General features: G+C 39.2%; 1 protein-coding gene across 4 annotated transcripts in view; it reads left to right on the forward strand.

Annotated features, from left to right (window-relative positions):
• Positions 1 to 347: 347 nt before the first annotated feature.
• Positions 348 to 27521, forward strand: part of LOC129764348 (uncharacterized) — a 51320-nt gene continuing 24146 nt past the window's right edge. For 2 of the 4 annotated variants that reach the window (XM_055763335.1, XM_055763334.1), the window contains exon 1: positions 348 to 1096. The gene's annotated coding sequence lies outside the window, so the exon portion shown is untranslated. Of the gene's footprint in view, positions 1097 to 15950; positions 16040 to 27521 lie in introns of those variants that run through there. The other 2 variants (XM_055763336.1, XM_055763337.1) reach the window with 2 other exon arrangements.

Here is a 27521-nt window from a genome sequence, read left to right on the forward strand (position 1 = left end):
GAAAACTTTATTTATAACCAAGCAGAATTGCAAACATTCAAGTAGATCCACGCAGCATCTTCGAGTCTAGCGCCTCACGCATCCGATGTTCAAAACAAATCCAACATTCGAATCGTACCAAAATTCATTCCCTTCGTTATCACGCACTTGCCAGAGTGTTCATCCGCGAGCCGAAAACTCCCGACAGGTCGATCCGAAGCAGCTCCCCCCGGATGATGCCCACACCGACGACGACGGCGTCGAGAGGCGTAAAGACGAGATAACGGAGCGTTTCGAGACTGGGATGGGGAAAAACACGCCGGCTGGGACATCATCACAACATACGCGCGCGATTGTTCGATTCACAATCCTGAGGCCACGTTTCGCCAGTCGTTTGCGAAGCGTCGTCGTGAGCGGGTTGGAAAATTGGACGGGAAAAGCTACGCTGCTGTTTGATTTGTCAGGAAAAACATGTGCGCCGAGTGAAACCGGGCTTCATATTATGAACTAATGTGGTGTGATTAGAGGTGAAAAGAATTATTTTTGCAGTGTCAAAAACGTTGTGAATACATTACGTGAACTGTGTTGTGACGTTCGGATTATTTTTAAAAATAAAACAATCATTTTGATAAAAAAAATAAACATAACTAGATGTTCAAAGTGGGAAATCGGAAACCAAAATACCGCAGCGATTGCAATATTCGCAAATATTTCTTTCGCATGTCAGTGACCAGTAGTTGCTCGAGCAGCTCGAAGTGATTACCACACGTCAGACGGCACTTAGACTGCCTCTCATTCCTCGGATTGAAATATTTTAAGGGCACTCGATAACTCTCTCTCTCTCTCTTTGTAATGAATTGAGTTTTATCACACTACCCATCCACAAGGAAAACAAACAACAATACATATCCGCCGGGACCAAACAACAAGGACATCCAACTGCACTTACCGGATCCGGCAGTGTTTACGGTTAAGAAAGGAAACAGGATTTGTTTACCCTCGCGTAGTGAAAACACCGCTCGTTGTGAGCTTGCACTCGAAATCACAGTTAAACGATCGAACGGAAGGTACGAAGTGGAAGGCGAGCGTTTCACGAAGCCATATCCTAGCGGAAAAGGTACGCGCGATGCAAACTAGAACGGGGAGTGGGGGGCTATTAATGATAGTCATCAGTGTAATCGTCCCGGTCTAGTTAGACCGCAGACGATGTACTCTGTTGGCTGTGTTCACTTGTGGCGGGGATTCTGGTTACTTCAGCTGGTTGCGGTCAGTTCGAAGTAATTCTGACTGAGAGAATTGTTCTCGCAATATTAAGACATTAATGCTGACTCGACAGAAAATGAAACATGTTCTACATAATGTGTTTGTGTCTTATCAGTGATTCACAAGCAAACAAATTTTGAATTGTGTATGGATTGCATTGATCTAATACTTAATCCAATTAGAGCTCACGATTTAAGTCCTCCACGCTTGATTCAAAAGTTGTGAGCGACTCAAATTAAAAAAAAAACGTGTTCAGCTTGACATCTCACACAGGAGGATACAATTTGGGATGCATGTGCCTCACTCTAGAACTGCACCGCGGATCGTCATAATCCTTTGATGCTTTGCCGCGTCTGTCGAGGCGTAGAGCATCATCATGTTCTACAGCCGATAATTGCGTTGTTGCGCACGTTTTCATTTTAATGAGAGTAAATGTTTTCTACAAGTCTCCTCTCAACGCTACATTAATCCTACCGAAGAAGTTTACCGGGTAAAAATAATGGCAACAGCAGCGATCCTTATGCAATTAGTGTGAAAAAATAATAATTTCCCCCACTTCTCGGCTCTTCTCCACAGTGTGTAATAGCTGAGCCAAACGCCCCCCCCCCCCCCCCAACAGCAACTGCAAACTGCAACAGGAAAAAACAGCACAACTTTCGGTGCCTTTCACTTTTCGGCGAACAACGGATCTCAGGCTCTGTTCGGGGCAGCTCTTCTCGACGACGTCTCGAACTAGTCGTCCTCGTCGTCTTTCGCAAATTAATTTCCCAAAAGGACGAACCCGGCGCTGACTTTTCATAACTCATTTGCTAATTTCGGGGCCGCCATTTCTTTTTCGCTTCGAACATTTCGCCGGCTGCATCAATGCTGCACAATTGCAGTCGATGTTTGGAGAAGGAAAAGTTTTAATTCAATCCGGGAAAAGTAGTTTCTAGCTATTGAGTGCAATTTGAGCATTTGAGCGGGGTTAAGCAGGTCAGCTGTTTGTCCTGCACTTTGTTATCAACTGCTCGCGGAATTGCCGTTGAGGTTATTAGCCAACAGAGAGAACAATGAGATGTTGTGTTTTACTATGGTGGCTCGAATTGTTGCTCTGCCACCTCATCATTTTTGAAAGAATTAATTTTTTATTTTTTATATAACTGGTAGATTGGATATTCCTTGCCTTAAGCTATAGAACTTAGTTCGATTCGGTTCCGTTCCTATCCGATGTTTTTTAGATTCTCCATATTCAGATTGCAGCAAAATACAGGGCGGACTCGATTATATGCAGTCTCCGATTTCTATTCACTGTATATAATCAAAAATGTATAATCGAGTCAAACAATTTTTTTTCATTTGATTCTTATGCATATCTTTTTCGGGTTTTGAATCTAAATGAAAAAATGTGTTGGTAAGCGATAAACCTGAGGAAGTATTGGTCCGATTTTGATTTGTGATTTGTGAAAGAAGGTCGGAAAATTCGGAAAATTGAATTTCCATATGTTTAATAATAATATCGTTGCGTTGTTAGTTCTTTCGATATTTGCGCTAACGAAATTGATGTTTGTGTTACGTTTGTGTGAAGCGTGAATGGTGATGGATTCTGCACTGCATTCTGCAGAGAAATCGATCAAGTCACTTACACCCCTTGCATTCTTAGCCATCTCACTTTAATACATAAAATACATAATAAATCAGAATCTACCAAAATCACGATTGTTACTCCACTGTACTCAAAATAGCCAATTAACTTTCACTTTAACGTTGAAATATGTTATTTCACCTCAAATATGTTATATTTGAAGTATAATACAACATATTTTGTTTAACTGTATGTAATCGAGTCCGACCTATATTATTCAATTTCATATGACCAGTTTCTGCTGAGATTAAATTTCAATGAGGGCGAAACCAAAATGTGTTGAAAAATGAAAAGTCAGAGGAACAGGTACGAATTCGGTACCCCGTGGGTAATTTGGTACCCACCCGGATCTCCGGCGGTAATGAGCGCACTCTGGTGGTGAATAAAAAAAAGTGTTCTAGTAATGTAGTAACAAACGTCAGATGCCAAAAACCCTAAATATCTGTGTTTTTTAACACTCCTATACTCGCGCATTGGTCTGTCAGACCGAGAAATCAATAATTCGTTCATTTCTCAGAAAATATCAACACTACGACTTTGCGATTCTCTCTAGCTTCGTTATTCGTCGTTCGTCATCGTTTAGCGTATCGCATGTGTTGGTACAAAGGGGACGTGTGCCACTTTTTAACACTTTCGGTCTGACACACCGACGCGAGTATAGGAGTAACTTTTTTGTACAAGTGCCTTTTTTTCATATTCTGGAATATTGTTGAATGAAATGCATAAATGAATGTTAGTGGCGTGGAATATTTATAGAATATAATGCATAAGATCATTACCGGACTATTCTTATTTGATTTCAGAACCTTTTGTAACTGGATTGCACGGATCCATATATTAACTATTCGTCGTTAGATTCATACGTTCAAAAGCAAAATATAAATGTGTGACTTTCGTATAGTTATTCGCTAAATATAATGGCCATACATATGCACACTTGTGAAAGAATTTCACTTGTGGAAGAATTGTAAACAGCAAACTATAAACTAATCGGTGGCTTATGGTAATTTTTAACAATTACAGTTTCGGGGATATTTTTTTTATATTGAACAATATCGACAAAAAAACGCGAAAAAGAAAAGGAAGTTACTAGAAATCCTTTTAATCATCTTTTTATGCCCCATCTAAAAAAAGGTATTAATTCTTAGTTTACCAAGAATACAGAGACAAAGAATATCATGAGTATGCAAACTTTATATTCCAGAACCTTTATCATCTGGTAATTATCTAGAAGGTCGTTATACATTCTTCTATTCGATAAAAGACCCGAAAAACACGCAACAACCGCATGGAATGTAAAACATATGTTTGTTTCGAGCATGTAGTTATGCTATGTTCTGATTCTTACGCCAATGAAACCACAATCGATAAATACGTTTTTATGTTATTTTATAGCTCTTTATACTTCCATGAATTATATTCAGTTGCTTACTTTTAATTAATAACAGTGAAAAATTCGAATTTCGATATTTGTGTTGGAGTATCAAAAATTACTCTGTTTTGAGGAGGCTGAACTGAAGGAGACTATTCAAACATAATAAGAACGAAGAAAACATATTTTTTGGAGTTTTTTCATTCAATCATACCCTCTTCCTCAAATAAATGTCAATAAAGCCTGAAAAATGCACAATGGCAACATTACAGACAAGTTCAATTTTCGGTCTGACACCGTGCGCGAGTATACGTGTTATGATTTTGCACGCGAGTACAGGAGGGTTAAAAAAGAAATTTGAAGTTTTGCTGTTTTTGAAATCTCGAAATTTTTTCATGTGCGTCTTTTGAAAAATCATTAAATATCGAATAGTGAGCCACATGTAAATATTAAAGCTGATTTGGATCAAGAAATTGATGTTCTTCAACGAATTCGAGTAAGTGTATCGAGATTTTAATCACAAATTTCATAGATTTCATTCCAAAGTGAAAATTCGGTATGCGGGTAATTTGGCACCAATGTAAACATAGTGTTGATGATGCACTATGCTAAGTATTGCATGCCCATGCAGCAAAATTATGTTTTTTCCCGATTTGGGGATAAAACAAACCTTCAAAGAAAAAGGACCAGGCTATTTGCATTTTTGTGAAGAATCTGACATTCCTGGGGACGATGGGATTCAATGTTGCATATGTAAAAATTGAGCCCATTCCGCCTGCACCGATTGCGAGACTGATTACTACGCTTGCGACTTTTGTAAAGGCTTTTGATACGTTTTACTTTTTCAGTTAGAAATAAATCGAGATGAAATTTGTTCACTTTCTCTTTGTTTTGTAAAATTGCATGCTTTTTCATCAAAGTTGCGTTGAATTTACGTAAGATAGTGTACTTCACTTCTATTTTGTATGAAGTGAAGTACACTATACATTTTCAGTGATTTCAGGACGATTCTTTTAATTTGAAAAAATAAAAAAAATGGGGCATCTCGGGTACTCGAATTTGAGTTGTTTCATTTCTATAGATCCCTTCATAAGTTGACGTAATATGAAGAAATTCCGAGCATTGGCCAAGAGCTAAGTACAAAAAACAAAATGAGGAACCAAATTTGTACCAGTTCCTCTACTTTTAAACAATTTTTTTGAACGAAATATTAAAAAATTTCTTGACTCGATTATATTTTCTTTTTCTTGGATGGCATTAACGTTAAAAGTGGAATTTCTGCCTTCTCATCGTAAGTATTACTAGCATCATTTTTATTAGTCACACTTAGTTGAGAATTCTATGCCGAATAACACGCCTTGAATGTATTCTGGAGTGGCAAGTTTTATAATACGCGTGACCACAAGTCGGAATAATTTTCTTTAACGAAAAATCACCCGGCCAGAACGGGAATCGAACCCCCGGCATGATAATGTGGGACGCTAACCACTCGGCCACGGGATCACGTGTCTCGATTATATACAGGATTCGATTATATACAGTAAAAATATCGGAGACTGTATATAATCGAGTCCGCCCTGTACTGTCTGAATCGTACAATTTTATTGTAAAAAATCGACTCTTATCAAAATCAGTGCAATTTTGATTTTCAAATAACTAACTTCACTCTCTGTGAAAAATGAAAACAAAGCATATCAATCTTACCCTGATTTCAAGAAAAAAAAAATTTACTGAAGAAAAAATTGCTCCATTTTTTTCGAATCTTGTAGAGTTTTAAAAATTAAATACCGTCGATGGGGGTGAAAATGGGTGAAAAAAGATAGTTTTCGAACTTTTCGTTGAATAACTATCGTAAATTAGAGTAAAACATAATCCTGATTACCTACAAATGTTCTCTAATGATGAACACTCGTAAGTGTTTTAGAAATTGTTGAATAATATTAATTTTTCACTGAACTACGATGAAATGAAAGTTGACCCAATTTCACCCCTTAGAGGGGGTGAAAATGTGTCAAAGTAGCGAATATTACTTTCTATTAAGAATTGTATTTAAAAATCAACTTTTCAATAATTTCAAGATAATTTAACCACATGTGAGTGTCTTGAATGATTATTTGAGTTACGAAAATAGTGTCAATCCACCTAGAAGTGCGATGGAAATGTTTATATACAGCTATTTCATGTCAAACCGATATAGTGGTTCTCAGATTTTCGTGAAAATTGGTAGTTTTGTTCTTTATCGCAAAACATTAAACCAGTTTTTTTTTTACCATTAGGATGATCATTTCCATTTTAGGGTTGCCCAAAAAATCAATTTTTCACATTTTTTCCGAGTCTGCCTTTTTCTTAAATTTATAACTTTTGAACTACTGTACCGATTCGGATGATCTACAAATCAAATTAAATAGGTGACTATTTCTATTTTACAGTGGTTCGAAATATCTTTTTTTTCTCTTTTTTTCCAAAAATTCCTTTTTTTTTAAAACTCATAACTTTTGAACTACTACACCGATTCGGACAATCGACGTATCAAGTTAAAGCCAATTAATTAGTCTCTTTCCGAAAGATATTGTATTTTTTTATAACTTACATTGTCTCGGGACTAAGGGCGCTATATTTTTTCTTGAAAGCTAAGGTTTTTTCAGATAACATATCCTAAATTCAGAGTTTCGTTATTTTGTGTTATTGAGTTATGATTTTTCAACATTAACAGATGGTCCGAAAAATAATTTTTCCCATTTTTTTTTTCCAAAAATTCATTTTTTTTTTAATTCATAACTTTTGAACTACTGGACCGATTCAGATGATCGATATACCAATTTGAAGCTACACTTAATACCACATGTGCATAAAAAATGGATTCTAGTCGCATAGATGTTGTCCAGTCGCATAGGAATATTGAACGAAAACTGAAAACATGTTAACTTTGCAAAATCACTCGAAAACGAAAAAAACACCTCTCTAATATTCGGATGTAGGGGTTTTCGGGGTTGGGGAAGGTTCTTATGATAGTTCGAGACCCCTCCCCTCTCTCTTAGGGGGGGCTGCCATACAAATAAAACACAAATTTCTATATTACTCGAGAATTAATCAAGCAAATGAAACCAAATTAGGCATATGAAAACCTCCATATAGGGTACAATAAATGAGTCTATGGTGGTTAGACACTCCACCCCCTCTCTAAGGGGGAGCTACCATAAACATGCAACACATATTTCTGCATTACTCGAGAATTAATCAAGCAAATTAAACCAAATTAGGCATATGGAGGTTTTAGGGTGCAATAAATATTTTCACGGTGGTTAAACACCTCATCCCCCTCTCTAAAGAGGGGGGAAGGTGCTCAACAACTCGAGAACTTATCAAACAAATGGAATTAAACTTATCATATAGAGGTTTTAGGGATCGATATATGTTTCTATGGTAGTTCGACACTCCCCCCTCTAAAGGGAGGCTCCCATACAAATAAAACACAAATTTCTGCATAATTCGAGAACTAATCAAGCAAATGGAGCCAAATTTGGGACCCCTCCCTTCTCTGGAAAGGTGAGGGAGTCCAATAAAAATAATGCACATGTTTCAAACAAACATATTCCAACCAAACATGACAATTGAAATTTTTCGGAAAACTCTGAAGGAAAATGCTGAAATTCGAAAAATTCAGTTCGCATGTGTTCTACAATTCAAAATTAACAAGCGTTGTTAGTCCTTTCGATGTTTGCGGTAACGAAATTGATCTTCGTTCGAAAGTGGAAATGGATTTTAATGTGATAAAACGTGATATCGTCTTCTATCTGAAATGGGTCGCCGAATGTGTTGATAAAGGGTGTGTCACATCAAATTGCATCACGGAAAAAACGCTGTAGAAATTCGTCCAGTAGACCGATCCTTTTGAAAATTTTAGACAGTAAAATAAAAACTATTAAACAACTTTTGGCATTTTCTTTTTATTCATACTTCGAGCCCAAGCCCGTATGCTCGCACCTTCCTCTTTACCCCGTCCATAAGGTTCTGTACAACGTCAGGTTGTAGTTTTTTTTTTGAACAGAAATCCATTTTCTCTTTAAGTCCGCCTCCGATTTGACAACTTTTGGGTTCTTCCGGAGGGCCTGCTTCATAATCGCCCAATATTTCTCTATTGGGCGAAGCTCCGGCGCGTTGGGCGGGTTCATTTCCTTTGGCACGAAGGTGACCCCGTTGGCTTCGTACCACTCCAACACGTCCTTTGAATAGTGGCACGAAGCGAGATCCGGCCAGAAGATGGTCGGGCCCTCGTGCTGCTTCAATAGTGGTAGTAAGCGCTTCTGTAGGCACTCCTTAAGGTAAACCTGCCCGTTTACCGTGCCGGTCATCACGAAGGGGGCGCTCCGCTTTCCGCAAGAGCAGATCGCTTGCCACACCATGTACTTTTTGGCAAACTTGGATAGTTCCTGCTTGCGAATCTCCTCCGGAACGCTGAATTTGTCCTCTGCGGAGAAGAACAACAGGCCCGGCAGCTGACGAAAGTCCGCTTTGACGTAGGTTTCGTCGTCCATTACCAGGCAATGCGGCTTCGTCAGCATTTCGGTGTACAGCTTCCGGGCTCGCGTCTTCCCCACCATGTTTTGCCTTTCGTCGCGGTTAGGAGCCTTCTGAACCTTGTATGTACGCAGGCCCTCCCGCTGCTTGGTCCGCTGGACGAATGAACTTGACAAATTCAGCTTATTGGCGACATCCCGGACCGAACTTCTCGGATCACGTCTAAACTGCTTAACTACGCCCTTGTGATTTTTTTCACTGACGGAGCATCCATTTTTGCCGTTCTTCACCTTCCGGTCGATGGTTAGGTTCTCGAAGTATCGTTTTAGTACTCTGCTGACCGTGGATTGGACGATTCCCAGCATCTTACCGATGTCCCGATGTGACAACTCCGGATTTTCGAAATGAGTGCACAGGATTAATTCACGACGCTCTTTTTCGTTCGACGACATTTTTCCAAATTTACGAAAAATTGACAGTGAAGCATGGCCAACGTGTTCTATACACTCTCATCTGATTATAAGCGAAAGCTGAAGATATAATTCCTAAAAATTAAATTTCTACAGCGTTTTTTCCGTGATGCAATTTGATGTGACACACCCTTTAAGAGCAAAACTCGAGAAAGGAATTGTCCGACATTTATTCCATGTAACGGCGAAACACGTTATTTGCAAGTGGATGAAAAATCTTGCACGAGAATTGTGTCTGAAAATAATCTGATATTCTAAAGTCGAGTTTTGGTAGAAGTAGTAAACTTTTATAGTAAAAAATAATTTTAAAGGGTACATCAATGAACAGTTCTGCGATTGAACCCATGAACGCGCGCTCAGTAAGAAAACGTGGATGTGATAACGAAAAATAAATTTTGGGCGGGACGAAGTTTGCCGGGTCAGCTAGTGAATAAATAAATAAATAAATTATAAGAAGGATCGAAAATGTCTGAAGACGAAATTTTTGAGGCAATTCAAGATCTACATATGTTATGAGCAGTGTTGTCACACGTACAGATTTATCTGAAAAGGTACAGATTTTTTCGTTATTTTTTGGTACAGATTCTGATCAGATTCAGATCACAGATTTTCATCAAAAAGTACAGACTGGTACAGATTTTTTACGCGTGTGAAATTTCTCTCGAAAAGTTTGATATTTATTGTTAGTACGCAATCTAAATTTAAAAAGTCTATGTATAAGCATCATCAAACAAATGAGTGATTCGAGACTCACAAATGTTAATGTACATTGAATTCGACTCGGATTGCGTCATCTCGACGGGTTGGGGCCGTCTCTTCGTTAGATGGTGGCTTCGCCCCCCTTACATTGATCTCAGAACAAATTTCATTACGAGAAAATAAATTCATAGAGGAACTGGTACAAATTCGGTACCCAATTTTGTTTTTTATACTTAGCTGTTGGCCAATGCTCGGAAATTCTTCATATTACGTCAGCTTATGGAGGGATCTATTGCGGACATTTCCCCGCAAACCGATTTCAAAAATCTTGATTTGGCTCGGAGCTTTGAGCATAGAAGTGAAACAACTCAAATTCGAGTGCCCGAGATGCCTGGGCATAAATTTGGCAATTTATTTTTATTTTTTCAAATTAAAAGAATAGTCCTGAAATCAATGAAAAATGTATTTTTTGATATTTTCATACAAAATAGAAGTGAAGTACTCTATCTTACGTGAATTAACTCAACTTTGACGAAAAAGCATGCAATTTTACAAAACAAAGAGGAACAAAAAACGATTTTTTCAAGAAAAAGTGAACAAATTTCATCTCGGTTTATTTCTAACTAAAAAAGTAAAACATATCAAAAGCCTTTACAAAAGTCGCAAGCGTACTTAATTTTTTAATTAATTTTGCTGCATGGGCATGCAACACTTAGCATAGCGCATCATCAACACTATGTTCACATTGGTGCCAAATTACCCACATACCGAATTTTCACTTTGGAATGAAATCTATGAAATTTTTGATTAAAATCTCGATACACTTTTATTTTATTTTATTTTATTTTATTTATATATACATTCATCGGACTTAACATGGTCTACATGAAAGAAAAACTACAAATATACATGTGGGCAACAAACACTACGTTGAAACATAAACAATTAAGAGATTCATCATTTTTAAGCCGCCTAAATTATCTAGTTGAGCTAAGCAGCTGGAGCACTTTCAGTTTGAAGACAGATGAGGACTCATTGAAATCAAATAAATGGTAAAACTCATTAAATGCTGAACACATGGATTGAAACGGTGAATTTTTTGTGAAATCCTAACGGTTCCGCGGCATACGCAGAAATCCGCTGCGCTGGCGAAGATTACGGGGTAACACGTTTGCTTGCAACGATTCCAGTAATATTGGGCTGTCCACTTCAGATGTAAGAATTTTAGCTGCCAAAACAGCTTTTGCCAGTTTTCTTCTTTTCTCGAGAGTAGTCAGTCCAAGTAACTGACAGCGAGCTTCGTAAGGCGGTAGATTCTGCGGATTATTCCAAGGTAACTCTCTAAGGGCGTACCGAATGAATTTAAGTTGAATGGCTTCTATTCGATTCGTCCAGTTGCTGTGGTACGGTGACCACACGATTGAAGCATTTTCCAAATGAGAACGAACGTGCGCGCAATATAAAGAGCTAAGGCAATGCGGATTATCAAACTCTCTCGCAATCTTAAACATAAATCCAAGTTGTCTATTCGCTTTGTCGATTAAGGCAGACTGGTGGTTTCGAAATGTCAATCTGGAATCAATCAGGACGCCTAAATCCTTGACGCACTCCACACGCTCAAGCTTTTGATCATTGATACGATAGTCAAAATAGAAGATCTCACGGCTTAGTTTTCGATGGAATGAAATAACGATACATTTCTCAATGCTAATAGTCATTCTGTTCTTTTTACACCAGTCGTAGAATTTGACCAGCAGTGATTGTAGAACGTAGTAACGTCGTCCAAACTTTCCACAACGATGTATATTTTCAGGTCATCGGCATATACCAGTTTGCACCTTCCATCAAGCGGTACAGTGACATCGTTAAAAAATACTACAAATAGCAAGGGACCGAGATTGCTGCCCTGGAGAACTCCAGTTTCATTCACGAAAACATTCGACAACGAAGAACCTACTTTGACTTGCAGTATTCTATCCTTGAGGTACGATTCCAACCAGCGGCAGAGGCTACTAGAAAATCCGAGTTTAGCAAACTTCTTCAAGGCAATGTCGTGGTCAATCCTATCAAAAGCTGATTTCAGATCAGTGTAAATAGCATTAACTTGGTTACCGGATCCAGTATTGTCAATGCAAAACGTGATGAACTCCATCAGATTTGTATGAACAGACCTGCCTTGTACGAACCCATGTTGTTCTTGAGCAATGTAACTCCTGCAGCTGAAGCGAATTACTTCACTCACAATTGTTTCAAGCAGCTTAGAGCCAGCGCACAGCGTAGTGATGCCTCTGTAGTTACGTACAGACCGCTTTTCACCTTTTTTGAAAACTGGAAACATGTATGATTTTTTCCATTCTGCAGGAAATTTTGCTTGTTCCATTGAAAGTCTGAAGATCTTCAGGAGTGGCGTTGATAGTGGTTGAATGCATCGTTTCAGAACAATTGCTGGTAGACCGTCGGGTCCAGGAGTATACGAAGACTTAAGCTTGTGCGCCGCTCTAAAAAGCATTTCTTCGGATACAAAGAAGCAGTCAACATCGACAAGAGCCATGATGAGAATCCTTGCGCGAAAGAGCACAAGTGTCTTCATTGCGGCGGGACTCCTCATGATCTTATTCAATGCCCGGTGTACAAACAACGAGGAGAAAAACTCAAGCGTTCCTTAAAGGAACGTTCCAAGCAGACTTTTGCAGAAATGCTTAAGAGTTCCGTGCCAACGACACAGGACAATCCCTACTCCATTCTGCAGAACGACGAGCCTGTTGCTGACGCTCCCAATGCCGGATGTTCCGGTACATCGCAGGGTGCCATCAGTAAAAGAAAAATTACTTCTTTTCCATCACTCCCCAGAAAGAATACCGAAACTTCCCAAGTTGGAATGAAGCCTCGAACTGAACGTGCTGAGAATAGGCCGAAGCAAGTACCTCCCGGTTTACGTGGTCATGCTACCAACCAGGGGTCCTCAGCACTTCCCGGAACAACAACGAACACGTCTGTTCCATTTTCGCGGTCGAAACAACAGCCACTACCTGGCCTGCTTGCACTTTCAGACCTTGTGGATAACATTTTAAATGCTTTAAATATAAATGATCCTCTTAAAAGCATAGTATTATGTTTGCTTCCGGTTGTGAGAACATTTTTGAAATGTGGCTTTTTAGCAGCGTTCATTTCCCTCGATGCCTAATTCAGCGCAAGAGGTCAAGGATTTGACCACTGTCATACAGTGGAATTGCAGAAGCATCATCCCTAAACTAGACCAATTTAAATTTTTAGTTCACAGTTCTAACTGTGATGTATTTTCTCTCTGTGAAACATGGCTTTGTTCAGCCGACGAGCTGAATTTTCACGATTTCAACATTATTCGCCAAGATCGTAACGACTCGTTTGGTGGCGTACTATTGGGGATCAAAAAACGTCACTCCTTCTATAGAGTCACTATCCCATCGATTACAGGCATTGAAGTTGTCGCTTGTCAGATACAAATCAATGGCAAAGAACTCTGCATTGCTTCGATATATATTCCTCCCAGGACTACGGTAGGCCGCCATCAGTTCTTTGATATTATCGAGGCATTGCCGGAGCCGCGGTTAATCTTAGGTGACTTCAACTCCCATGGAACAGCATGGGGGTCACTCTACGATGACAACCGTGCCACGTTGATTTATGATCTGTGCGACAACTTCAACATGACAGTTTTAAATACTGGGGAAGCAACTAGGATAGCCAACCCTCCTGCACGGGCAAGCATGCTAGACATATCTCTCTGCTCTTCTTCATTATCCCTGGATTGCACATGGAAGGTAATCCAAGATCCCCACGGTAGTGATCACCTACCAATAATTTTATCGATCGCCAATGAATTAAAATCTAGTGAGTCAGTCGATATTGCGTATGACCTCACGAAGAATATTGACTGGAGAAAATTTGCAGAATTAATATCTGAAGCAATCATTTCGATGCATGAACTTCCTCCCCTTGAAGAGTATAATTTTATATCAAGTTTGATTTACGATAGCGCAATTCAACCTCAAAAGAAACGTGTTCCTGCTACCACTTTCCGACGTCGTCCTCCATCACTTTGGTGGGACAGGGAGTGTTCAAAGGTCTACCTTGAAAAATCATCCGCTTTCAAAAAATTCAGGAAAACTGGATTAGTGGAATGGTTTCGAAAGTACCAAGCTCTAGAAGCCAAACTAAAAGGTCTGATTAAAGCAAAAAAGCGTGGATATTGGCGGAAATTCGTCAATGGTTTGTCACGGGAGACCGCTATGAGTACTCTTTGGAATACGGCTAGGAGAATGCGTGGCTGGAACCATACCAATGAAAGTGAGGAATACTCTGACCGTTGGATTTTCAAATTTGCAAGGAAGGTTTGTCCCGATTCTGTTCCTGCACAAAGCGTCGTACGCGATATTCCGCTCCAATGCGATTATGAGAATTTTTCGATGGTAGAATTCTCAATTGCCCTCCTCTCATGTAACAATTCAGCTCCGGGGTCGGACAAGATTAAATTCAACTTGTTGAAGAATCTTCCCGACTTGGCAAAACAGCGTTTGCTGAACTTGTTCAACAAGTTTCTGGGGCTGAATATTGTCCCGCATGACTGGAGATAAGTGAGAGTGATAGCCATACGGAAACCCAACAAGCCGGCTTGCGATCACAACTCGTATAGGCCGATTGCAATGTTATCCCATGAATTTCTCTCATGGCAACTCAAAATCTGCTCGTTACAGTTTTATGGGCCTACCGCAAGGCTCCTGCCTAAGCCCCCTCTTGTACAGTTTTTACGTCAATGATATAGAGCACTGAGAGCACAAGGCAGACAATCGGATATCCCCGTCCGGGATATCTTAGGTAGCCGGGATCCTGATCTTCTGCTTCATCTATACCTGTTCCTCAGAAACGCCGATGTCAACGTTTAATGATGTTTCCTTCGTTGTGTCCCCGTTTCATATCCCTCCTATCCGATCGATAAACTTTTACTTAGTCGCGGCAATACATACACACACTCTTTACAGATGCACGGGCCGAAGGTTGTGCAGTCCATTCAATTCATTCAACAAGAGCCAAAGGTTGTACCGCTCATGACAACTCTACACGAGCTGATGATTGCGCCGGCTAGTGACCATTCTATCCTGGATTCCTCGAGTCGAGAAAGACGCACCACGCTAGATATGGGGTACAGACTAGGGGGGCGTTGCTGATTAATGGTCAGCTGCATCCTAATAGGAAGTATCCCGTGTCGGGCACACGTACAGAGCATCGAAGACTGCAACATACCAATTATGAGAACACTTGTAATACTAACCTCGAGCCAACCGCGAGTAATCGGTTACATATTACTAACATAGTTGTAAGACAAAAATTGTCAAAATATTGGACTCCCGGCCCCGTCAGGCTAACGCCACATGTGCCTTAATAAAAAATATATTTTGGAAAAAAAAAATCGACAAGATCAGCAGGAACAGTATCGAGAAATTCATTGCATGGATTTTCCGGACCAGCTTTGCCAAAAGCTGACGCAAAATGCTGCACAAACAATTTACATTTCGTTTCGTTCGTCGAGGCTGTAGAGGTTCCGAGTGACATAGTCAGGGGTAAACCATCTTCCTTGTGCTTTGATTTTACTAATGACCAAAACATCCTTGGATTGCGACGCAATTGCTCCTCTGGATTCTCCTCACATAACCAGCATATCTTTGGCGATTGTGTGCAAGGTAAGCAGAGCATGCTTCCTTGAATTGAGTCTTCGAATACATACACCGTTTCGATGAATATCTCCGAAGCGCCGTCGAATTCGTTGAAGAACATCAATTTCTTGATCCAAATCAGCATTAATATTTAAAATCGGCTCACTATTCGATTTTTAATGATTTTTCAAAAAACGCACATGAAAAATTTTCGAGATTTCAAAAACAACAAAACTTGATTTTAAAAAAAAACACAGATATTTTGGGTTTTTGGCATCTGACGTTCGACATTACTAGAACACTTTTTTTATTCACCACCAGAGTGCGCTCATTACCGCCGGAGATCCGGGTGGGTACCAAATTACCCACGGGGTACCGAATTCGTACCAGTTCCTCTAATAAAAATTGCCGGCGGCGTTCAAACGTAAGTTCTACTAGTACTTGTAGTAAGTAAACCTAGATATAAAGTAAGCAAGTAAATACAAAATTTTCTAGTAAACAAATAAGTATTTTTTCATATTTCATGATTTTTCTCTACAATTAATAATTCCAATGTTACAGATTTTTGGTACAGTTTTTTTTAAGAAAAAGTACAGATAAGAAAGATTTTTTCCCTTCTGGTACAGAATAAAATGTGGCAATACTGGTTATGAGTACCTGACAGCGAACTGAAAAAGTTGATTTGACAAGCTGGTAACTACGAAGTTTCGAAAAGGCAGCTGGACATTTGAAGGCTGCTGAAATTAATTCTAATGATGTCAATCATTAGATTGCATTGAATGTGTTACAGTTCATCATGAAGTGGGACTCCCATGAATTGGTTCCAAATCTGACAGTGAATTTGAAGCCGTTTCTGAATAACCGTGAACGTTTCTGTGGCATTTTGTGGAAAGGCTTATCAGAGTTGAAATTAATTAAAAATTTGCGGGTCAGACATGTTTAACGTGTTTAGTCCCGTACCGTTATTGCTGCGCATTCCATTGAGCCCGCAACTAGAGAGCGAAAGCACTCTTAACGGGAAACACTTGTATCATTGCCAGTCTCAGATTCCAAAGATATTTATTTGATAAGATTTATTTATGTCACATTTCAACATCCACAAATAAAGCATATTTTATTTATTTTCATATTTTTTGTAACTGTCAGTCCCAGTGGCCAACGCGTAATTATTTTGTTGTTTCGTGTTCGTCCTATCTAATATAATAATAAATACGTTTCTTGTTTAGATAAGTTTGGTTTTTCATTCGAAAACGAAAACCAAGTATTATGGAGGGGTGTACCCTAGTAACCGTAACCCTGTGTCACACGGTTACGCTACGCCACTGTTTTGAGTCAAGTCAACCGACTGTGTTTATCATGAATTATCAACCATTCAATGCAAGCTGATCATAGCCAGCATAACACCTAATGTGCAAATAAACAGAATACTATCATGTCCTCTGCTTCAATGACGCTATCGCTAGTTTGACGTAAAACAACTGACGCATTTTATTAAAAAAAAAATTGGTCGATTAGCCATAACATGTACACGAGACAGCATTTTAATCAACATAGTTAGTGGAATCCTTCCAAATTTAGCCATCCAAATTCAGAGAATATTTCGCCTTCTTATGAACTTCTAAAGACTTCGTAATCAGTTCACATATTTTTTGCCCAACACATTGTACCGCCAGTCATCCGGTCGCCCAATCCTGTCGTCATTCGTTGTATCGCAAATAGACAAACTAAACGACAGGCTGCTGCTGCTTCTTCTTCCGACGTGGCAAGTAGAATGTTTAAGAAACTGAAGAAACGAACGAGACTTTTGATGGAGCAAGCAGAAGATGATTCATGTTCGGTGCTCCATGAAAAGATTCTGTTCGTTTTTCTTTCCCCGCCGCCCATATATGGGATCTGAAGAAGTCCTTTTTTGCGGAGAGCAAACATACACACACACACGGCGTCATGCCAAGGAAACTACATATTGCCCTGACTTGACTTCCCGTTGCTCTTTTTTTGGCCGAGTGGCTGCCGGCAAAAGGTAATACTTCTTGCATCTGGGACGACAAAAATGCAACTACATCAAGCAACAAAACGACGACGGTTGACGGGATTAACGCTTTTTCCAATTACCATATGTATCAGTTGGAAGCAAAATTTTTGCTACAGTTTATAGCTCTGCACCTGCACCTCCCTGCCGCCTACACACGAGTTACCTTTCCATATTGCAGAGTATAAAATTTGAGTCTTCATAGTTCTTGGCAGCAAAAATAGCAAGAAAAAAACGAAAAGGTGAATGTTGGTGCACTCTTTCTAGTTCGGAAAATAAATTTCAAACTTTGCTCTATCTTTGTTTCAAAGTTGGTTCCTGTTCGTTTTGAAATGTTGTATTATTCAAATATTCATTTGAACACCCTCTTACTGCATCGGAACGGAGTTCAAAGCGAGATGGCATTGGAAAAGTTGAAATCTAATCTTCGAATGCAAACTCTGTTTTGACAGTCGTACGATTGTTCATTTCTGCGGTTATAACAGGTTGTGTATCAAAACACAGACCATTCGTCCGGGATGACCGCATCAGCTGAGCGTGATTGCACCTATAGCGCGTTCCAGTGATCCAGGAAGCTGCTCAACACAGGTCAGTCTGACCTGGCGCCATTATGCAGATAGCTTTTGTTTCACTGTTTCACAGGCTGTTGATACCGGAGAACGCAATGGTAAACTGGGACATATGAACTGCAAAGACTTTGGCAACTCCGGTTCCGGTTGGATCGATGCAAACAAAACGGTTCGCTGATAGCGGGGCGTTATTTAGCGAGAGTCGCGCGTTCCTATCGCGAGAGGTGATTTTTCGAGTTCGACTCGATGTATTGGTTGGTAACACGCGATCCGAAATTGACTAATTGAAATACATTGTTTACGAAGTCGGCTGTCTGAGAGTGATTATTCCATCATCTTATTTTTCGTTAAGTAGCTGTTAATGGATGGTGGAATTGATACTTAATCAAGACTGCTGTTCAATGCTGCTTAATTTAATGGGAGAGATTTTATGTTGCACATGATTGGTTTATAGCCTGCATCCGTTCTAGGTCACCACAATTCATTTATTTTTTATTGTAATTCCAACGCACGACGATTACACCTAGATTAGCTCGAAGCTTTTTTCCTAAGCTTTGACCACGAATGGATAAGTTGTTAAAATGCGATAAACGGACGCCATTTATACAGATTTGACTGCGGCCTTTGATAAATTGAACCACCGTATAGCTATTGCCAAACTCGACAGGCTTGGGATTAACGGCAACCTTCTGCAATGGTTCCAATCATACCTCACTGGCCGCCGACTAGCCGTCGTTATTGGCGACTGTCAATCCTCTCTATTTGCTGCTACTTCTGGCATACCACAAGGTAGTCATCTGGGTCCGCTGATTTTTTTGATCTATTTTAACGACGTAAATTTGGTGATTGAAGGACCACGACTGTCATACGCAGATGATCTGAAAATTTACCTTCGGGTCTGCTCAATTGAAGATTGTCACTTCCTTCAGAGACAGTTGGATGCTTTCGCCGATTGGTGTATGCTCAACCGCATGGATGTAAACCCCGCTAAATGCTCCGTCATCTCGTTCTCGCGCACGAGAAAGAACATATTGTATACGTATGTCTTGCGTGACTCAGAAATCGAGCGCGTTAGTGAAGTCAAAGACCTAGGGGTAATATTGGACACGCAACTCTCGTTCAAACCGCACATCTCGTTCATTGTCAATAAAGCGACCAGAACTCTTGGATTCATCTTCTGAATTGCCAAAAATTTCACTGACATCTACTGCCTCAAATCTCTCTACTGCTCTCTATCTCGCTCTGTTTTAGAGTATGGTTCTGCAGTTTGGACTCCTCACTACAACAATGGCGTCGAAAGAGTTGAGTCTGTTCAACGAAGGTTCGTGAGATATGCACTCCGCAGATTGCCGTGGACGGACCCCTTCCGATTACCGAGTTACGAGAGTCGTTGTCAGTTGATTAACCTGGAACTTTTATCGGTCCGTAGAGATACAGCCAGAGCTCTGTTCATAGCTGATGTTTTGCAAGGACGCATCGACTGTCCCGTTCTCTTGGAGAACATCAATATCAACGTCCGACCTCGAGCTCTCCGGAATAATGCGATGCTAAGATTGCCCGTACAACGTACGAACTACAGCATGTTTGGTGGATTTAGTGGTTTGCAAAGATTATTCAACAGAGTGACTATGTTGTACGACTTCCATTTATCCCGAACGCTTCTTCGCCGGAGGTTTAGCTCTTTTTTTTCTGAACTAGTTTAATTTACCATAGGTTTTTAGTTTCGATGTTAGTTTTATTATGTGACGAACTTATGTAGTGTAACATTCATGTTTAGATATAAGTAACATCAATGAGGCCTTCACAGCCTGTTGATGAATAGACAATAAACGAATATCAGTGTAACTCATTCAACAACAATTCACATTGACTATTGACAGCCTACAAACGTGAGTGCCTTATTTCAATGCTCAACATTATGTTGATTTCAAAATGCAACAAGAAATGAAGTGAAAGTCGTATGTTATCAAATGCACCATACTCGCAATTTGTGCAATAATGGAAGAGTCAATGAAAGGTGTCAAAGCACAGGTTTCGAGATCGAATGTAAAATTTATCCAACCTGAGAAACTCTCAGAAGACGACGTTTCACATGATCTGTTCTAATATAAATGTTGAGTTAGCCACAGTTAGTCTTCATGTAGTCATTTGTCCAAGGTAAGATGTAAGTATCGCGGCACATCTTGTCACTTCACGGTGAGAACGAGGTGAATCGTATACAACGCTATTACGAGTGCCACCATGTGTGTAAAATCCGGAAGAATTCATCCGTCGTGACAACTTTGATGAACTCGGTGTTATTATGAGCACCACGATACAGTCACGTCACGGGGAAAAACAATTATATTTGTCACTTGTGTTTTAAATGGTGAAAGCTAGTCTCGGAATGGAATAAGTATAATTTCGGATTTATTTAGCTTTTTTGTTAACATTTTGAATCTTGTCTTGCTTTTTTAAAAAAAAAAAGAAACAAACAGCAATTCACGCGCTAGGTGGCATTTTTAGAACGAAATCCTGACGTATCCAAAGGAGGCAAATTTGTTTATTTGGTCTAATTTCGAATGTCCTAAATGAATACAAATTTTTTGTTTCTATTTTAAAGATTGGACTAACAGAGAGTTGCAACCCCATAAAATGGCAATGGGCCAAAACGATCATTATGATTGATTATGTCTAATATTGATTTGTTGATATTTTGAATATAAAGTAATAACTGTAATGTTTTTCCAACATTGCAGAGCTGGTTTTTGTAATTCAAACATTCACAATTGGTGGACAAGACCCGAATCAGGACGATAGCTACATCGAATAAGGCCATTGATCTTTTGTTTTTACGTTATAGATATTGTCAACGATATTGTTTTGAAGACATACTTTGAATGAAAGAATATTTAAGTTTCAAATAAGGAAAAAATGAATCTATCATTGCAAAGCTTCTAAAATGATAATTTTTAAATTATTCTCTAGTTCTTTTTCAATAATTTTGATATCCGTCTAAAGAAAATCTGAATCATTTTCTTCTTTTGGCAAATTCCTTGAAACTCATCAGATGTTTCATATGAAAACTAGCTTACCCGGCTAACTTCGTCTCGCCCAAAATTTGTTTTTTGTTATCAATACCTTCAAACATCCACGTTTTTTACTAAGCGCAAGTTCATGGGTCAAATCCCAGAACTGTTCATTGATTGATCTTCTAATCTACCTCTTGAAATTACCTTCTATAATTTACTATAAAATTCCCAGTACTTCTACCTAAACTCATCATTATTATATCAGACTATTTTCTGACACAATTCTCGTTCAAGATTTTTCAACCACTTGCAAATAAAATGTTTCTCCGTTACATTGAATAAATGTTTGATACAAAAAATATGATAGAATAAAGACAGCCCTAAATCGGACAATTCCTTCCTCGAGTTTTGCTTTTATCAACAAATTCGGCGATCAATTTTTATTGGTATAGATAGAAGAAGATAAAGATATTTCGTTATCATACTTCAAATGGACTAACAACGCTTGTCACTAAGTAATTGTAGAACACATACGAATTGAATTTTTCGAATTCTCCCTTTTTCCTTCAGACTTTTCCGAAAATTTTCAATTGTCATGTTTGATTGGAATATTTTTGGTTGAAATATATCTAACATTTTTATTGGACCCCCTCTCCATTCCAGAGGAGGGAGGAGTGTCATACCATCATAGAAACATGTCTTATACCAAAAAACCCTCACATCCCAAATCTTGAATACTAATGCAGAAGTTTGTTTTTCATTAGTATTAGAAGTGTATTCATCATAGAAACGTTTTGTGCCCCCTAAAACCTTCACATGCCAAATTTGGCTCCATTTTCTTGATTAATTCTCGTGTTATGCAGAAATTTGTGTTTCATTTCTATGGCAGACCCCCCCCCCCCTCTTCTTAGAAAAATGGGAGGAGTGTTGAACCACCTTATAAAATGTTTCTTGCCCCCTAGAACCTCCACATGCCAAATTTGATTCCGTTTGCTTAATTAGATCTTGAATTATGCAGAAATGTACGCTTCATTTGTATGGCAGTTCCCCACCTCTCCTCAAAGAGAGGGGATGAGTGTCTATTCACCATAGAAACGTTTCATGTCCCCTAAAACCTTCGCATACAAAATTTGGCTCCATTTACTTGATTAGTTTTCGAGTTATACAGAAATTAGTCTTTCATTTGTATGACAGTTCCCCCTTTAGAGAGGGGGTGGAGTGTCTGAGCACCGTAAAACATTTATTACACCCTAAAACCTCCACATGCCAAATTTGATTTCATTTTCTTGATTAATTCTCGAGTTATGCAGAAATTTGTGTTTCATTTAAATGGCAGTCCCCCCCCCCTTTGAGAGGGAGGAGGAGCGTTTAACCACCATAGAAACATTTATTGCACCCTAAAACCTGCATATGCCTAATTTGGTTTCATTTGCTTAATTAATTCTCGAGTAATGCAGAAATTTGTGTTTCATTTGTATGGCAGCCCCCCCTTAGAGAGGAGGGTGGAGTGTCTAACCACCATAGTAACATTTATTGCACCCTACAACCTTCATATGCCTAATTTGGTTTCATTTGCTTGATTAATTCTCGAGTAATGCAGAAACTTGTGTTTCATTTGTAAGGCAGCCCTCCCCCCTTCAGAGAGAGCGGAGGGGTCTCAAACTATCACGAAAACCTTCCCCGGCCCCAAAAACCTCTACATACCAATTTTCATATCGATCGGTTCAGTAGTTTTCGAGTCCATAAGAATCAGACAGACAGACAGACAGAAGTCCATTTTTATAGATATAGATTATGCTTCTGACCGACGCTACTGACCAGTTTCTGTTTAAATAATTATATCAAACCTCATGTCCCGTATATCAAATTACACGAGAATGGGAAGGATAAGAGGATTAAACTTCAGAATCCCATATGGGAGTAGCTCAGATTATACTGATCATGAGATGGATAAATTAGGGTTTATTCTGCGATATAGAAGATGTTAGAAGATATAAATTGTAGAAACGGTTCCTAAAAATTGATTCTAACGTTGATCTATACTAAATACTTCTCACTATTCAAACAAGTAAGACAGAGCTGAGTACAAGAGTATGCGAGATATCGATTATTAAACCCATGATAATCATGCTTTATCTCTAGAGTAATTTATAGAAAGAAGAAATAAAATTAGATTCCCATATGTTCAACAACCACATTATTCAATACCAACCAAGTATTCCTCCTCATCTTTGAACCAGCGTTTGATTCAGCAATCTAACGCACCAAGCAAATGATTCATGGAATGAGTCCGAATAGTTGGATTGAAATACCGAATCATCGAGGTATAATCGCAAACTTGTCATTCTAAAACATACGTTCAATTAAATGGTGTGTCACATCAAATTGCATCACGGAAAAAACACTGTAGAAATTTAATTTTTAGGAATTATATCTTCAGCCACATCAATCAGATAAGAGTATATAGATCACGTTGGCCATGCTTCACTGTCAATTTTTCGTAAATTTGGAAAAATGTCATCGAACGAAAAAGAGCGTCGTGAATTAATCCTGTGCACTCATTTCGAGAATCCGGAGTTGTCACATCGGGACATCGGTAAGATGCTGGGAATCGTCCAATCCACGGTCAGCAGAGTACTGAAAAAATGGATGCTCCGTCAGTGAAAAAGATCATAAGCGCGTAGTTAAGCAGTTTAGATGTGATCCGAGAAGTTCGGTCCGGGATGTCGCCAATAAGCTGAATTTGTCAAGTTCATTCGTCCAGCGGACCAAGCAGCGGGAGGGCCTGCGTACATACAAGGTTCAGAAGGCTCCTAACCGCGACGAAAGGCAAAACATGGTGGGGAAGACGCGAGCCCGGAAGCTGTACCGAAATGCTGACGAAGCCGCATTGCCTGGTAATGGACGACGAAACCTACGTCAAAGCGGACTTTCGTCAGCTGCCGGGCCTGTTGTTCTTCTCCGCAGAGGACGAAATCAGCGTTCTGGAGGAGATTCGCAAGCAGAAACTATCCAAGTTTGCCAAAAAGTACATGGTGTGGCAAGCGATCTGCTCTTGCGGAAAGCGGAGCGCCCCCTTCGTGATGACCGGCACGGTAAACGGGCAGGTTTACATTAAGGAGTGCCTACAGAAGCGCTTACTACCACCATTGAAGCAGCACGAGGGCCCGACTATCTTCTGGCCGGATCTCGCTTCGTGCCACTATTCAAAGGACGTGTTGGAGTGGTACGAAGCCAATGGGGTCACCTTCGTGCCAAAGGAAATGAACCCACCCAACGCGCCGGAGCTTCGCCCAATAGAGAAGTATTGGGCGATTATGAAGCAGGCCCTCCGGAAGAACCCAAAAGTTGTCAAATCGGAGGCGGACTTCAAGAGAAAATGGATTTCTGTTCAAAAAAAACTACAACCTGAAGTTGTACAGAACCTTATGGACGGGGTAAAGAGGAAAGTGCGAGCATACGGGCTTGGGCTCGAAGTATGAATAAAAAGAAAATGCCAAAAGTTGTTTAATAGTTTTTATTTTACTTTCTAAAATTTTCAAAAGGATCGGTCTACTGGGCGAATTTCTACAGCGTTTTTTCCGTGATGCAATTGGATGTGAGACACCCTTTAATTGGAATATTATATCATACACTTATTAATTTTACCTACATAACGTTCAAACGTCCGAAATTATGCAACCGACATAACGTTCAAAAGCACGAAATTATGCAACTGACATGTCTCTTATAAACGGGAATGAACTCTTTCACTCCACGGAGTTTATTTGCACACGCAACTATCCGTGACAATGATGATAGACACAAAAAGATTAAGTGAAGTGTAAGTGACGTGAAAGCGTTTGTGACAGTGATGTTCATGATCAGGCCCAATATCTCTAATATCATTGTCACGGGATTTGAACAAACTCACAGGAGGAACAAAACACCATCCAGTCGGAGTTTTTCATTTTTTCATCAATATACTCGCAATCGGTTCATACATTTTTCTTCAGACTTCTTCGGACACAATCCGAAATCGGAAGGTGGAAAAAATACTACAATCGAAGGGAGTGGAATTGCCAGATGGTTACTTACATGGCACAAAAGACAAACGTTTCAATATGGTGCTTGATATTATTGAAAATTATCATGGATTGGACATCAGGATAAATGCGATTGTCATATCCAAATATGCCCAATCCATAATAAATGACAAAAGAATCATATCCATTTTAGATCGATAGCTTCGAACGGAGCTGTTGCAGATATTCCAGTGCAGCAAATGTGATATAATTACAGATGTTTCAGCTGGGTGTTTGATTTGAGAATGTTTTGAAAAGGTAAACTATCATAACAAGATTTGGATGAATTTGAAGCCTTTTAAGCTTCTGATTTTTGTAAACAAAAATGAATTATGACCGATAAATTAGGATTCTTATTTAAAAGAATTAATTTCGAAGCATACCGTTACTGATACAGCAGCTGAATCGAAACACGAATGAATAATGTTTTATTATTTTCTCAAATTATTTTGAGAATTTTCTTTAAATTGATTATTAATTTGAGATGTACAACCTTGCCAGCTATAACACAAACAGCGTCCCGCCAGTCGCTAAAAAAATTATCCTGTCTCAAATTGAAGCAATTTTTGAAAGACAGACTACTGCAATTATTGAATTTGTTCCATTCGAAGGATCACTGGATTATACGAAGCAATGAATTCTATATAAAAGTGCAACAATAAATAATAATTTCAATGAAAATATTTACAAAGAGCCTGACTGGGTAAGGAAGTAAAAATTGCCCCCAAACTAAATCACCAGCTCTATGGAAAACATTGTATAGGGTACCTAATAAGACAATTTTGACTGTTTTTTTGAACCTCTATGTGGTTCACCATAGCATCTATGGTGAAAAACGTACTTTCCAATTTATTGCACGCCATTCTCAATAGCTTCGAGTAAAAAAATTGAAAAAAATATTAAAGGGGCATCTTACTATTGTATACCTACCTACAAAAATTGGAGTACTAAAAAAACTTGAAATATTCAACTTTTTTTGACGTAGAACTACGTTTTTCATTAAGGGTGCCAAATCAGAAAACGGGTAACGTTTTTATGAAATAAAGTTAACGTTAATAACTATTTTTGCCGCGAATGGATTTGGGCGATTTATATACCAAACGAATCGGAAATTTCCTGAGATGTGTTTGATATGCTATACATTACAATCCCATAGTCTGTATATGGTTTAAATTGATGAAAATTGGAAGCATTCCCATTTCCTCATACATTTGTTCTGTCCATTTGGGTGCTTTCCCGAACAGAGCTGTCAATAACGAGCAACTTATGGACGAACAAAGAAAGGGAAATCGTAAGATGTAAAGTGAACAAAGGAAAAGAAGAAGAACGAAGAGGGATATTTGCCTAGAGTATAAACAGTGGATCTCGCTGAGGCAAACTTTCATTCTTCGTGAGGAAATCGACTGAACAACATCGTTGCTGGGTAAGCTGGACGGCGAGGGATCGAATGCCTTTCTCAAGGCAATGGGGGTGGAGGAGCAATATGATGGATAAAGTAATTTTTTTCAAGAACCTTTTGGGAGGTTAGAGACGAATGAACTGAAGAAGTTTAAAGTCTCATGCAAGGAAGGAAGGCAAACTTTCAGTATCGTTCTATTTTCAAAGCAATGACAATCGCTTGTTCTTCCTTGTTTTGCGTCATCACATGTCTTCGTTTCGGATTGAGTTGTGGACGCGACCAAATTACTCACTCGTTGATGTATCTGGCATTGCAATCATTGCATCAAACTGACGCCATTGCATTAAGGTTCTGAGCTACACAATTGTGTGGGGAATCATCAAGCAAGGTTATCGTCAGCTCACCAAGATAATACATATTCTGGAATTTTGTCAGGTTTGGTTTCACATGACGGTAAGAAAACTCTCTCCACAAAGGATGATAGCTAAGCTAATGTAGACTGGCAATATTAACAGAAAGGGCTTCTGTTGAGAAGAGCGCAGAACGGAGATAAGTTTGTGTATATTTAGTTGCTTCAATCCATCGATATATAAATATTTGTGTGCGTACGTGCGTGCTTCATAAGCCGTACGTAAAAATAGTTCATCTTCGCTACGCTGAAACCCAATTTGTATATGCTCCCGTGTGCATTGGCCCTGTAACGATGCAACTATCACCTATTTTTTATGCTATGATTAACGATTGTTTTGTGTTGCAAATTATGCAGTCGTAATGATAAATATAAACAAGGAGGGAAGATAGCCGGAGGGAAATATTTACGCTAGGGTATTAGTA

The sequence above is a fragment of the Toxorhynchites rutilus genome, chromosome 2, assembly GCF_029784135.1.
Source record: "Toxorhynchites rutilus septentrionalis strain SRP chromosome 2, ASM2978413v1, whole genome shotgun sequence".
NCBI classification, from domain to species: domain Eukaryota; kingdom Metazoa; phylum Arthropoda; class Insecta; order Diptera; family Culicidae; genus Toxorhynchites; species Toxorhynchites rutilus.